Genomic DNA, 12,260 nt, shown 5'->3' with positions numbered 1-12,260 from the left:
GGAATGGTAGAAGCCCTAAGAATATCCTCAGTAATGGAGAGTCGAGGGATGCAATTGACAGGTGACAGAATAAGAAAGTATTATTCAACATTATAAAGTTAAAGCTAAGAGATTTAGAAAACCATACAACTATCGCAAATAGGGAAAAGTAGGGGAGATAGGTTTTGTGAATGAACTAAATTTTCTTTGACAGTGCTGACTCAAGAGATAATGTTTAACTATGATAAATCCAAAAAGTAGGATATAAATTATATTATTTAGACAGCCTTAATATTAAAAATATTTGATAACTATTATGGCACTGACACATAATGATCAGACCAGAAGTCTATATATTCAGAATGGAGGTGTCTCAGTCAACCTCTGGGAGACACTGGGACACACTGGCTATATATCAACTCTGTTTTTGTTTGTTTGTTTGTTTTTATCAACTCTGTTTTGAAAACAGAATTAGGGAGGTAACAACTACAAGAAATAAAGATAAGAGCAGGCCAAAAGGTAGTCAGGGCTGGGGTAAGAAACTATTGTTTTTTATTAAAAGCCTTTCTGTGTTATTTTAATGTTTACTATATGCATGTATTACTTTGAAGAGAAATAATCTTAATATATAAAAGGGATTTTTCATCCTATTAGTTGTTAGGACTATTTAAATATTGTGCTATCATTTTCCTTAAAGTCTATAAGCAATTGATGTCCAGTAGAAATAAATGTAATAAAATATTTCTTTGGTAAACATTTCCTTGGTTTAGTAGCAGACCTTTTAATGGGTCCTCATATATATTCTCAAGGATATATAATGGAATTACTTCAAGTTTTAATTTAGGAGATAATTCATAATTTTATTTCTTTCTCATGATGACGGGGAAGCAATGGACAGTTTCCTAAAGCATATAGCTTATCTCTAGGGCACATTCCTTTAAAAGTTATCAATGCTTTTAAATAGTAGGAGATTCTCCTTACCAAAATTAAAGATGATGTTGGGGATTTTATTTTACTTTAATGAATAGGCCCCAAAGACCCGTAACTTATATCTATATGGCACAGTTAACTATCCTTTCTGTTCTTTAGATCACCACAGAGAACAGGAGGCCTACAATAATTACTAGAAGATGTATTTCGAGGACATTGCTTTACTTTAATTTATGAGTAGTACGATTAGTCACAGATATTGTTGGCTACAAGAAATAAGTCCACGAAAAATAGTCTCCCAAATAACATAGAGCCTGTGCTAAGAATTATTTGCATGTTGGACTAATTCATTCTGAATGTATATGAAGTCAGTAAAGGAAATTATGTTAGCAGCAGTTATCAAAACATAAAACTTACTTGCGACTTTCACATATGTTTCAAAACCTAGAATTCTGTAAACTTTTGTGTACATTTATAGATATGAAAAATTGTTCCTATTATTGGATAGTTGTTCCTTTACAGAGTAAGTATAGAGGTATGGGAAGTAGCAAGTCAAGGTACCAGAACGCTTGGGTTCATCTGGAGGAGGACTTGACACAGAACAGATCTGAAGTTGCGGTCCATTTAAACCAACACCTCCATCTTGAGTCAACTTCCTCACTGTGTTATATAACAGTTTCTTTGTGTAGTAGTTTGGCTCTCCAGGGTCAAATAAAATAGCATATCAGGCCACGTGGCATTCTTCTTTTGTATGTTTCACCATTCAAGTTGTAGTTCCTTCTTTACTTATGTTTATTATTTAATTTTTATAGGTTGGATGCAATAGAAATGTAATATTTATACATACTTTAGTAATACATATCAAAAAAGAGTGGAATTTCTACATGTAGGCACATGATATAACTATTAGAAATGGAAACGAAGTCTTATTATAGTGAGCAATATTGAATTATTCAAATCGAATAGCTTTCTGCCTGTACACGTAAGTCTACAACAGCCTAATCAACAACAAAGTAGAAACTTAATAATTCAAAGCTTTGGTTATCTTTAATCAAATAGGTGGACTTTTGAGGCTATAGAAATCATGTATACATAAATAAATAAAGTATATAAATATATAAAAAGTCTGAAAGAATATTACTAGAGGCCTGTATGTTATTTAAAGTACTGATTAAGTCTTGTGTCATATGTTAAAACCATGAGTTCTAGCAAACATCTGTAGGAAGATACCAAAATTAGTCTTAGAGTTAGTATACGTTCATTAGCTAAAGCAACAAGGTTACCTATGTTGTATGTACTAAAGCGTTTTTATCCTGTAGTATAAAGTATTTGAAGCAGAGTTCTTAAGAGTCTTAGGACATAATAAATGAACCTGTATTAAAAACTGTTTTAAAGCACATTATTTCTACCTAAGAAAGCAAATTTAATGCACTAGCTTCTTCCTCATTCATTCAATTATTTATTCATCATTCATCTCATAAATATTTATTGAGCTCCCAGCTCTTACACTACTGTAGGAAAGGCAGAGGCATAAAGCATACAGCCATAATACTGTGTGATAAGTGCACTGGGTTATATACCAAGTTAGGCCACTCATGAGAACAAATAAGTTAATTACAAAAAGTCCCTCAAAAATGTTACTTCCAAAGTAACTGGGTTTAAAAATAAAAAGTTGCCTACATTAGGCTTCATTATACTATAAAAGAACTGGCAAGTGGAAAACTCTAGAATTATTATATTTACATTAAGGAAAATTAGGCAAGATGCCTATCTTCTTAACTTTATATTCATTTAATGGACACCCATTCTTCATCTTTTCAGTTATAGAAATACATAAAAGGCATTATAACAGGTTCATTTTAATAAGAGAGAGGACAATCATACAGAAAATGACTAAATTATTCTCAGTTTAGGGTTTCACTGTTTAGTTATTTATTTATTTATTTTTGCCTCAGGCTTTGGGGACATTAAGGCCATGTTATAAATCCTGGTCACTGCTTTTTCTAAAGAGCAAAAATGAGAGTTTATTAGCATCTCAGTGGTTGCCTCAATAATGACAAAACAGTTGCTCATTACTGCTCATTAGTTTCATATTAGATTCATTTGCAATAGCAATATATCTTCTGTTCATACTCGATTGCAAAACACCCAATATGATTTGACACCTGCTGTACAATAGAATTCATTAGATAGTAATAATACAAATAGAAACTCAGGAGCTGGACTTCTATTTGCCTCTCTGATGACTCTGTATAGGAAAAGGCCTCTGAAATCATCTAGGCTAGAAAAAGATAAATATACACAGCAGATAATCAAGGTTTTCAAATACTGAATTCTCTGTTTTTCTGTCTACAACAATATTCTATACACACAATGCAATAGTTTAATGAGTGGCATAATTTCCAAAATAATAAAGCACTTCCTACTACACAGATGAAATGAAATGTTCATCTAAATAACCATATTGAATAAAAAACAAGTCTGAGGTCTTTTTTTAACCTCAAGATAGACTAAATTTGTTTTCATACATTTCATATTTTTCATACATTTATGCCTTAATCCATGGGGATGACTCAGATTTCAAAATGTACCTAATCATTTCTTCTGATATTCAATTGTTTGTTTACTTGAACTCCTTGTGGCTATTGCTACGTGTCACTGCATATAATAAAAGAAGAGACTTTCAAATGTTATTCTTTTGTTTAGATTCATGTCACCTAAATCACCTAAATGCAACACACAAATTCAAAATGAAATGACTACTCCTGCTTACCAGAAATGTTTTAGGGAAATCTAAAGTGCTTTGCTTCAGGTAAGAAAGTCAATTGTTAACTCCTCTTATATTTCCATAGAAAATAAAGAAAAAGCTACATTAACCAATTCCTAAAATATATGAGTCACAAGAGACCTTATTCTGTTCCGTTTCACAACCAGTTTTTAGGTATTCACAGTATCCCAGGGGTTATGAGGCCATGATACTCATACTTTTTGCAACCAGTATTTAACAACACTTTGCCATTTCCGTCAGATTATAAACTCCAAAGAATCTCAATAGTGATTGAATTCCTACCACATGTCGTAAGCATAGGACATGGTGGGAACCCAATAATATTTGTTGAATGAATTAATAAATGAATACTGTGAGAAATATAACAGAGGACAACAATATCTGCCCCTTAGTTGCCTATAATTCTGGTGGAAAAGTGAGTCTTAAGAGATAATTTTAAAGTAAAATAAATCAGTAATTTATAAGGTGTGAGAATGAGTAGTGGAGACCACACCTACTTTGAGAATACAGAAAAACGAGAAATCAACATAAGTTGATATTGCAGGGGAATTTTTTTTGTTAGTTGGTTATATCTTCTTCCAAGCTCTGAAGGAGGAACTGAATTTGGATAGGTGGAAGCTGGGAAGAAAATATTTTAGGGCAGGGAAAAGAACTGGCCTAAATTTAGAGGTAGAAATGAGCATACAAAATATTGATGATGTCTTCAATAGCTATTTTACAATATATTTAAAGTTTGTAAGTAAGATATTTTCACATATACACTACCTATTTTCAGACATCAGAATACAGTGGTCCCCCTTATTCAAGGTTTTGCTTTCCACAATTTTAGTTACCTGTTGTCAACCATGGTCTGAAAATATTAAATGGAAAATTTCAAAATAAACAATTCATAAGTCTTAAATTGCATGCCATTCTGAGTAACGTGATGAAATCCCACACTGTCCCACTCCATCCAGCCCAGGCTGTGAATCATACCTTTGTCCAGCCCAGCGTATTCCACCAGTTAGTCACTTAGTAGCTGCCTGGAGTATCAGATCAACTGTCAAAGTATTGCAGTGTTTGTGTTCAAGTCACCCGTATTTTACTAAATAATGGCCACAAAGTGCAAGAGCAGTGATACTGGCAATTCAGATATGCCAAAGAGAAGCCATAAAGCGCTTCCTTTAAGTGAAAAGGTGAAGGTTCTTGACTTAATAAGGAAAGAAGAAATTGTATGCTGAGATTGCTAAGAACTACAGTTAAAAACGGATCTTCTAGGGAGGGTGGGAGGGAGACGTAAGAGGGAGAGGGCATGGGGATAAATGTATACATATAGCTGATTCACTTTATTATACAGCAGAAACTAACACAACAATATAAAGCAATTATACTCCAATAAAGATGTTAAAAAAACCCAAAAGAACACAAAAAAACGAATCTGTCCTTGAAATTGTAAGAAGGAAAAAGAAATTTGTGTTAGTTTTGCTATAGCATCTCAAAATGCAAAAGTTACAGCCACAATGTATGATAAATGTCAAGGGCATTGAATTTGTAAAAGAAGGTATTTTGAGAGAGAGATCACATTCACATAACTCTTATCACAGTATATTGTCATAATTGTTCTATTTTATTGTTAGTTATTGTGTTAATCTCTTACTGTGCCTAATTTATAAATTAAACTTTATCATAGGTATGTATGTATAGAAAAAATATAGTATATTTTGGGCTCAGTACTAGCTGTGGTTTCAGGCATCCACAGGGGTTCTTGGAACATACTCCCTGTGGATAAAGGGTTCTACTGTAATGTTGTTTCAGTTGTTGAAACATGATTTACATTGTACCCTGAAATAAATCTAGTAGAATCACAAAATAGGTGGTTTTCAAGCAGACCTCCTGTAGGAAGAAAGCCAAGTCTAAGATGATGCAAGTAAACTCATGCCACTTAAATACAACTGCATCAGAGATTAAGTAAATTAGAATACAGAAAATGAGTTAATAATCATGGTACTAGTACGTACAATACAATTTAGGTAAATGAACTCAAATTCCAACAAGTATATTCTCCAAGAATAATAGTTCTTATAACATTTTTACAATTTTACATAACAAATATACGTAAAATGAATTTTACAATAATTAAAGCCTTGAGTAAATGTTACTTCTTGTAAGAGATAATATAATTGTTTTATAATAAAAAGCAGTAGATCACAGAAAAGCTCAGTAAAAAACAAAAACTACACAGAAATTCAACTTTATGATGACAAAATACAGACAGTGTATAAATACTAGTTATAAAACCTGACTGTCTAATACTATTTATATCTTGGGTCTTAATAATTACTGATTAGAAACTATATTTCAACATTTTTTCTTATCTGGCCTTTATACCACCTGTCTAATTCTTTTTATTTTTTAAAAATTCATACATATCTTTCAATATACTCTATTATTCTTTATAATATTAGTTAATGCCTAATATAGGGTTTTGAGATTTAGCAAATAAAAATATAGGATGCCCACTTGAATCTGAATATCAGATAAACAACAAATAATTTTTAACATAACTACAATTTGGTGTAAGTACAACAATTTTATAGTGTAAGTATGTCCCAAATATTGCATGGGACATTCTTTTGCTAAAAATTATTTGTTGTTGGTCGGAAATTCAAATTTAGCTGAATGGCGTGTATTTTACCTAGTGATGCTAGTCTAAAACAGTGCATCACGGGGACTTCCCTGGTGGTTCAGTGGTTAAGACTCCGCACTCTCAATGCTGGGGGGTGGGGTGGGGAGGATGGGGGGGATGGGTTCAATCCTTGGTCAGGGAACTAAGATCCTACATGCTGCACGGCACAGCCAGAAAAACTAAAACAAAAAAACCCCAGTGCATCACATTATCAAAATCTATTGTTTCAGCAACCTTTTTTTCTTCTCATCAAATGTTGTCTTGTGGCCTATGATTTCAGCTATAATTCTAATCTAGGCTAAATCAATGCAAGTGAGATTTATACATTTTTATTTGCTCAAAGTTATGTTACATAATAAATTGTTCACTTTAACTTGTTAGATCATATTACTAAGACCTTCTTGTAGATTAGATTTTTAGAGCTACCTTTATCTTTGCCCTATATAGACCAGATATGCAACATTCCTAATTCTATACTGTCATCTTTTACTCATGTGAAAAGACATTTTCTCTCCATATTACTTTAAAGATTAAAAGCTTTTGTAACTTAGTCAGAAGTGTATGTTTAATAGTCATAGAATCAAGTCTCTCTTTTCTTCCTGTTCATTTTCAATCTCTTTCTTTCTCTTTGTCTTTCTCTCTCTCTTTTTCTTACACAGACACACACACACACACACACACACACACACACACACACATCTCCTGACCACCACATACCTATGGGATTATAATAAACTTGAAATTATTTCAACTGTGATAGTGTTTGAAACCATAGAAGTATTAAGTTACTCTGTATATTATCTGAAGATGTGATATGATTTTTATAAATTGTATGACTTAAAATGTTTTTTATTACTTAGTGGATCAATGGAAAAACGAGTTAATCTATTTCTTTTAAGATTTGCAAATGAACCCTTTACCAATGACTTTTTAATTTGATGCCAATGAACTAAATGATCCAAAAAAGACAAAAGCTTTTTTGACTCAATTTGAAAAAACCTATAAATTAATTATAGGAGGCATCTAAAATATAAGAATACATAAAACTTAAAGGTAAACAGATGAAAAAGTTATCCATGGTTCACAACGGAGGCTGAGAAGTCCCATTATCTGCCAAAAGTTGGTGGTGTAGTTCTGAGAACCGGAGGGCTAATGGTGTAATCCCAGTCAAGGGCAGGAGAGGACACCGGTCCCAGCTTAAACAGTCAGGCAGAGCTAGTGAATTCCCCTTCTTCCACCTTTTTGTTCTATTCAGGCCCTGACTAGAACACACTGGAAGGACAATCTGCTTTACTTGGTCCACTCATTCAAATGCTACTCATATCCAGAAAAACCCTCACAGACACACTCAGAAATAATGTGTATTCTGGGTAATCTGTGTCCCAGTCAAGTTGACACAAAAAATTAACCATCATAGGGAATACTCTTGGGAACACCACCAGTGAGGGGAGTGAAGGAAGTCCGGTTGTGCAGAGAAGTGGACTTTACTATAGTCACAGCAAAGCTTCTAGGACTAGTATGGTCCATGGAAGTTGTCCACATTGAGGAAAAGGGACAGGCCTTTGTGTTCCCACACAAACTGGTTATGTGATGTGGGCTGTCCCAAGAAGGGAGTAAGATCTTAGGTGAGATAGCATCCTCTGACTGAAGAATTCCTGGAGAAGGCCTCAGTTGTATCCATCATCAACCAAAAGCCCCAGCAACTGGTGAATCCAGTCCCTCTGTCCTGAAGGAAAGATACAGACAGTGTACCACAGCATCCATTACACCCAGTTCCCAGATTTTCCTCTGGTAGATCTGACCTCTGAGAATTTTAGCTTTGAAGTTTATATAAAATTGACTCTATATGATCTCTAGCTCCCAGGATGGACTGTAAACCTGTCAACAGAATCCAACAAACCTCCTTGCCACCATATTTAGTTCTAGGATGGGCACATCACCAAATAGAATTACCTGACCAAGATAACTTCTTTGAGGTGACCAAAGTCACCACAGATGGTTCAATCAGAGGAAAGACCAAAACCGTCTTTCAGTCAATCTCTTTCTCGCAACATACGCAAGGAAATATGTAGCCCTCTGAGCTTCTGGCAGCCACTGCTTCTGACGAGGGAAACTAGGCATAGAATGGCAGGCACTAAGGTACACAAGCTTTAATTAGTTAGCAGTAGGGGAGCTGGGGTCAGGATAAAGCTGACACCTCAGAAAGAAGTAGAGTTGTGGAAACAACTCAGGGTCTGAGGCGCCATTAGACTTCTGGATAAAAACAATATGGAAGACTCTCAGTGTGAAGACTGTTTCTGCACTTACATGAGCTAAATATTTCTCATACTGTTTAAGCCAGTTTGAACTGTTCTTTGGTCACTTGCAAAGTAAAGGGTTACTGAGACCCCTGAATTGGAGACAGCTATTTGTGTTCATTGCTAAAGTTTCTATTAATGTGTAACTATTTCTTTCTGTAAAAATACATTTTTTCAGCTTGTTCTTATAAACTTCTATAGAATCAAATATTTCATTGTTTTCATTTGTATTGTCCTCTATACTAGTGTCTATCTATACTTCTATATTGTACCCTATCAGTAAAAAAAGAAAAAATTGAGCTAATAGCTTACTAAGTAGGTTGAACTGTCAAAGTAGACTCCAGCTAGTAATAGATATTATCCAAGATATAAACAAACTTTACTAATGATTTAAAGGATACAGGCAAGAACTGTAGCATTTCTTTCTAGAAAAGGCCAAATCCTTTAGCTACAGTTTTCAAAAATATCCCTTTCTCTGGCATTAGGATAATTTGGGTGAAGATAACAAATTCTGAACAATGGATATGGAAACTTCTTTCTCCAAGAAGCCATTTCAGTTTTGTGGTTCTTCAGTTTTATACTCAGTTGCACAGATAAAATATATCTATGGGGCTCCCCTGGTGGCGCAGTGGTTGAGGGTCCGCCTGCCGATGCAGGGGACACGGGTTCGTGCCCCGGTCCGGGAAGATCCCACACGCCGTGGAGCGGCTGGGCCCGTGAACCATGGCCGCTGAGCCTGCGCGTCCGGAGCCTGTGCTCCGCAACGGGAGAGGCCTCAACAGTGAGAGGCCCGCGTACCACAAAAAAACCCCACAAAACTCTAGCTTATATTTAAGTTCAACAATTCTCTTAAGTCTTTTGTCATGAGGTAACCAGTACAAAAGCTTTTCATAGTGACTTATCTCAAGTACTGGAAAAAAATATTTTATGATTCCGGAAAATGCAATCTCTGAATCTTTTTACCTAGGCATGTAATACATTGTATAGGTACATATACACATTGCTATATGCAAAAACAAAACTAAAAACCAACAAAAAACCTGCCAATCTCTCAGGTTGTACCATGGAGCCTTCTCTCCTCTTCTGTCTTTATACCACTTGTATTGAATGTCATCCATGACCATGTGCTATATTAACAAAGGGAAGCCACCAGTGTAATCTGTACAGTAAGTATTAGTAAAGGTTGATTTCTTTCTTATTTTTAGTTTTAAAATAATTAATAGATCTACTATGTCTTCTTATACCTCAATTGATCACTTTTGTTTTCACATCACCTGTGACGTTCACACCTAGAATTGTATGCACATTTTATTTAATTCCTAATTTGATTTTCTGCAGTGTCAGTTTTGATCGTTACTGCTCTTTGTATGTCACCTGATATTTCAGACTACTCCATTGTCATTTTATTCCTATAGCCCCTAATTTTATTGAAATTGTAAAGAGTACAGCATAGATACTTACTAACTTTTTTTCCCTAAGTTGAGTAGTATTTAGATATGCTTTGCCCATTGTGTTTAGGTCCATGTTGACTTATACTATATGAGATAATATTTTCATTGATTCCTCATGATGATTTTTTTCCTGGATTACTCATTCTTTAATGAGGAACAACCAGTATATCCAGGCCTACACGTTGTAAGTTGACAATGTGAACACAGATTCCAAACTTTCTCCTACTCAGTGTCCACCAGGATGCTGCTAAAATTCTCCTCTCATACCTGGATCTGGAGAACAATAGATGTGTACTCCCAAATTTGTGGTTTCTAGCAAATGCTTATTTGGTGCAGCTGAGACAGGGCTATTTTATTTAACTCCACTACCTGGTTCCTTTACAATGAGAGGCAGTCTGGTATATTGTTTAAAAGCATACTATCTCAAATCATATTGCGTGCGTTCAAACCCAGCTCTACAACCTATTAGAGGTGTGATCTTGGGCAAATCACTTAACTTGTCTCTACCTTAGTTAGCATATCTCTAAAATAGAGTTGATAATCTTTACCTCACAGTGTTGTTATAATTCTATGGCAAATAGTGTGACTGCTTATTAACTTATGTTTGGATCTATTTTTTACTAAAAATGCCAGATGAAAATAAAAATCTCTAGACAGTACTAATTCCCTATGTTTTTCCTATTTCTACTCTCACTTACAGCTGATTTAATATCCAGGCATTATGGGGTCCACCTGTCCCTATTCACCTCTGGTTAGTTTATATACTGTGACTTTTGGACACTCAATGGATAAGGGAATTTAGTGTGTTGGACAATTTTGCTTGCCCCAACAAGGGAATAATCACCGCTCTTTGTGGTTGAACACAGGCCTCCATTTCTGCTATAGGGATAGGGAATAGAGGTACGCAGGGACTCTCACCCATCTCCTACCTGCCTGTCCGTGAAACACTCTCAGAGGCCCAGACATGAGTGGCATTCTTTCTCAATCTGATACGTTTACAAAATTAATACTTTCAGAGTTTGGCAATTCCGTGTATCCCTCCCACTCACAGAACTCCTTACCTTCTAATGTATTATGTGTATACTGTCTGCCTCTACCCTATCTAGAATGATCTCTCTAAAAAGACAGGGAATTGTCTCTGTATGTTTACCTAAAACAGTACCTGGCCCAGAATAGGCCCTTAAATAATATTTAACACATTATTCACTTTACCTTATAGTACAATTGTAACTCTACAAGTGTTCCTGTGTTTTCAGAGGCTTTTCAGTGGGGAACTCTATCAGCAAAGCTTAGCTGACCACCATAACTTGGAAGTCAAGTGCATTATTTTAAGAGCCAATCATCTGGACTTTCTCCAATGCATATCAGTTTTTAAAAAATATGTATTTAACAGCCTAGGGCATCTTTTCTTTGGTAGTGTCAGAGAAGACAATTGAAGTCACTGAATTTGCATTAAGAGCAGCAACCTCCCCTCCAACAATAGCTGCCTTAGGGCAAGGGCAAACCTTCAGCACTGTTGGCTAGACAGGGATGAAAAACCTGATTGGTCACAGGCACTTCTCTACATATATCATCCAATGAAATTGGTTTTGGTTAGTAATACTCATGGCATTCCTTTTTTGGGTTTCTTCCAATTCTTTTCAGTTCTGAAGTTCTGCCTCTATTTATGATGATTCCAACTGCCAGTCAAAAAAGCTTCTATCCAAAGCTGCTAGCTGAGAAGATACTTGAACTGGAATTTCTATTAATAAGTATTGTAAACACTGATTTAGTGTCCCTTATCTAATAAGCCATATTAAATCATGGAAGAGATACACAAGTTGTGTCTGGTGTGCTTTTCCTCTTGATGGATTTTTTTCTTCCAAATCATAGTCCTTAAATTGCTAAGATGGTAAGAGATGTAATCATGGCATTTAATCCTACTGACATTGCATTTTGGGGTCCTGTTAATATACTGGGAGATTAAAACCAGTTCAACAAAATGAAACTGTAATAGTTGAAATCCTGGGGTTCTCATTGTTATGCCACAGATTCAAATTCATAATGTCATTTGCTATTACATAAATGCTATTATCTGAACTAAATATCACTTACTATACGGAGAGCAATATCTGCATAGGTCATTTTCCAACAATTCTCTAATTCTCTGA

Source organism: Tursiops truncatus, chromosome 14 (assembly GCF_011762595.2).
Source record: "Tursiops truncatus isolate mTurTru1 chromosome 14, mTurTru1.mat.Y, whole genome shotgun sequence".
NCBI lineage: Eukaryota > Metazoa > Chordata > Mammalia > Artiodactyla > Delphinidae > Tursiops > Tursiops truncatus.
This window is presented reverse-complemented; position numbering follows the sequence as displayed.